We start from the raw sequence: 4,118 nt of genomic DNA on the forward strand, positions 1-4,118 counted from the left end.
AGCACCACTCACATCAATGGACAGATCTTCTAGACAGAAAATCAATAAGGCAACTGAGATCCTAAATGATACAATAGAACAGTTAGACTTAGTTGATATTTCCAGGACATTACATCCAAAAACCCCCAAAATACACATTCTTTTCAAGTGCACATGGAACATTCTCTAGGAATGACCACATACTACGGCAAAAAATGAGCCTCAACACATTTAAGAGTATAGAAATAATTTCAAGCATCTTTTCTGACCACAATGGCATGAAACTAGAAACTACAGAAAAAGAAATAAGAAAAAAATGATTACATGGAGACTAAACAACATGCTACTAAAAAACCAGTGGTTCAACAATGAAATAAGAGAGGAAATTTAAAAATACCTTGAGACAAATGACAATGAAAACACAACCACACAAAACATATTTGATACAACAAAAGAAGTTCTTAGAGGGAATTTCATAGTGACATAGGTCTTCTTCAAGAAAAAAGAAAAATCTCAAATAAACAACCTAAACTACCAACTAAAAGAATTAGAAAAAGAAGAACAAATAAACCTAAAGTCAGCAGAAGGAAAAAAACCCTAGAGTCAGCAGAAAGAAGAAAACAATAAAGGTCAGAGAAGAAATAAATAAAAGAGATTTAAAAAAGAATTTTAAAAAATCAATAAAACCAAGAGCTGGTTCTTTAAAAGGGAAGACAAAATTGACAGACCTCTGGCCACACTCACCAAGAAGAAAAGAGAGAGAAGCCAAATAAATAAAAGAAGAAATGAAAGAGGAGAAATCACAACTGATACTGCAGAAATAAAAAAATCATAAGAGAATACTATGAACAATTATATGCCAACAAATTGGACAACCTAGAAGAAACAGACGTTTCTAGAAACATACAGCCCACCAAAACTGAATCAAGAAGATATAAATAATTTGATCAGAGCAATCACTAGAAGTGAAGTAGAATTTGTAATTTAAAAAAAACTCCCTACAAACAAAAGTCCAGGACCAGATGGCTTCACAGGCAAATTCTATCAAACATACAAAGAAGAACTTATATGGATCCTTCTCAAACTCTTCCAAATGATTGAAGAAGAGGGAACACTTCCAAAGATATTCTATGAAGCCACCATCACCCTGATACCAAAACCAGACAAAGACACTACCAAAAAAGAAAATTACAGGCCAATATCTTTCATGAATATAGGTGCAAAAATTCTAAACAAAATATTAGCAAACCGAATCCAACAACACATAAAAAAAGATCATACACCATCACAAAGTTGGATTCATCCACGTGTCACAAGGATGGTTCAACATGCACAAATCAATCAATGTGATACACCACATCCACAAAAAAAAGAAAAAGACAAAATCCACATGATCATCTCAATAGATGCAGAAAAAGCATTTGATAAAATTCAACATCCAGGCTCGGGCCCTGTTTGCACCCATCCTGTTGGCCACTTCCTTCAGGGTGGTGGGCACACTGCAGCTCCTGGTGCAGGCTGCAGTGTCCACCACCTCAGAGTCACCAGTGCTTGATGTGAAGTGGTCCTTCCTGTGGACCACTGAGTCACTGAGTGGCCAGGCCATGGGCTGGCCTTTGGTTGCCTCTGGGGGCCTCAATGTCTCCGCTTTTGTTTGTTATTCCCATACAGACATCAAAGTGCCCGACTTCTCTGACTATTGTCATGCTGAAATGTTAGATAGTACAAAGTCTTCAAAAGAGAGCAGTGAGGATAGATGTCATCTCTCATCTCTCAGTTTGTTTCCATCATGAGTGCTTCTGCTGATGTGTTGGCCACGTCGAAAATTGAAATCAAGTTATCTGATATTCCAGAGGGCAAGAACATGGCTTTCAGATGGAGAGGCAAACCCATGTTTGTGCACTATCGAACCAAGAAGGAAATTGATGAGGAAACTGCAATTGAAGTGTCCTAGTTGAGGGACATACATCATGATTTAGAACGAGTAAAGAAACCTGAATGGGTTATCTTGACAGGTGTTTGCACTCATCTTGGTTGTGTACCCATTGCAAATGCAGGAGATTTTGGTAGTTATTACTGCCCTTGTCATGGGTCACAGTATGGTGCATCTGGCAGGATCAGGAAGGAGTCTGCACCTCTCAACCTTGAAGTTCCCTCATATGAGTTCACCAGTGATGATACAGTGATCGTTGGTTAGAGACCTGGACTCAAGTCACAGCCTTCTTTCAGACTTCATGTCAGCTCAGAAGAGTTATCTGAGAACAAACCTTCTGTACTTTGAATTAGCTGATTTGAAATATTTAAGACTTGCTAATAATGTGTTTGCAAGCATGTAAAGTAAATTGAATTTAATGTTGAATACTTTCAAGCATTCACCTAATAAAGCCACTGTTAAACATTAAAAAAAAATCAACATCCATTCATGATAAAAACTCTTATCAAAGTGGGTATAGAGGGAACATATGTCAACATAATAAAAGCCATTTATGACAAAGCCACAGCCAATATAATACTCAATGGTGAAAAACTGAAAGCCTTCCCAGTAAAATCTGGAACAAGACAAGGATGCCCACTCTCACCACTTCTATTCAACATAGTATTGGAAGTCCTAGTCAAAGCAATAAGATAAGAAAAATAAATTAAATGTATACAAATTGGTAGGGAAGAGGTAAAATTATCATTATACGCAGATGACATGATACTATATATAGAAAGCACTAAAGACAACACACAAAACCTACTAAAACTGATAAATTCAGCAAGATAGCAGGATACAAGGTTAACATACAGAAATCAGTTGCATTTCTTTACACTAACACTGAAATATCAGAAAGGGAAAGTAAAAAAAAAAAAAAAAAATCCCTTTTAAAACCACACCAGAAATATAAAATACTTAGTAATAAACCTGACCAAGAAGGTGAAAGACTTATATGCTGAGAATTATAAAACATTAATAAAGGAAACTGGAGATGATTCACAGAAATGGAAAGATATCCCATGTCCTTGGATTGGAAGAGTTAACACTGTTAAAACGGCCATACTGCCCAAAGCAATCTACAGATTTAATGTGATCCCTAACAAATTACCCATGACATTTTTCACAGAACTAAAACAATCCTAAAATTTATATGGAACCATAAAAGACCCAGAATTGCGAAAGCACTCCTGAGGAAAAAGAACAAAGCAGGAGGCATAACCCTCCCAGACTTCAGACAATCCTACAAAGCTACAGTAATGAAAACAGCATGGTACTGGCACAAAAACAGACATATGGATCAATGGAAAAGAATAGAGAGCCCAGAAATAAACCCACACATCTATGGTCAATTAACACATTTTTGATGGGGGATTTTTGCAGAAACTAATGCCAGTGGCCATAATATGTCTCTGGTCAAAAATCTTCAACAAAGGAGGCAAGAATATACAATGGGAAAAACACAGTCTCTTCAGCAAGAGGTATTGGGAAAGCTGGACAGCCACATGTAAATCAATGAAGTTAGAACACATCCTCTCACCATACACTAAAACAAACTCAAAATGGCTTAAAGACTTAAACATAAGACAGGACACCATAAAACTCCTAGAAGAGAACATAGACAAAATATTCTCTGACATAAATTGTACCAATGTGTTCTTAGGTCAGTCTCCCAAGGCAATAGAAATAAAAGCAAAAATAAACAAATGGAACCTAATCAAATTTACAAGCTTTTGCATAGCAAAGGAAACCATAAACAAAACAAAAAGACAACCTAAAGAATGGGAGAAAATATTTGCAAATGATGTGACCAACAAGGGCTTAATTTCCAAATATACAAACAAATCATACAATTCAATAACAGAAAACAAAATACCCAATCAAAAAATGGTCAGAAAAACTAAACAGAAATTTCTCCAAAGAAGATATACAGATGGTCAATAGGCACATGAAAAGATGGTCATCATCATAAATTATTAGAGAAATGCAAATCAAAACTACAATGAGGTGGGAGGGGGAAGGGTAAGCTGTGACAAAGTGAGAGAGTGGCATGGATATATATACACTACCAAACGTAGGGTGGAACTACAATGAGGTATCACCTAACACCGGTCAGAATGGCCATCATTAACAAGTCTACAAATAACAAATGCTGGAGAGGGTA

At 36.3% G+C, this 4,118-nt stretch overlaps 1 pseudogene; it reads left to right on the top strand.

The window, feature by feature from the left end:
- The first annotated feature begins 1,385 nt into the window (after positions 1-1,385).
- Positions 1,386-2,176, top strand: LOC112063724 (cytochrome b-c1 complex subunit Rieske, mitochondrial-like; annotated as a pseudogene).
- Positions 2,177-4,118: the final 1,942 nt, after the last annotated feature.

The sequence above is a fragment of the Physeter macrocephalus genome, chromosome 7 (assembly GCF_002837175.3).
Source record: "Physeter macrocephalus isolate SW-GA chromosome 7, ASM283717v5, whole genome shotgun sequence".
Classification (NCBI taxonomy): Eukaryota; Metazoa; Chordata; class Mammalia; order Artiodactyla; family Physeteridae; genus Physeter; species Physeter macrocephalus.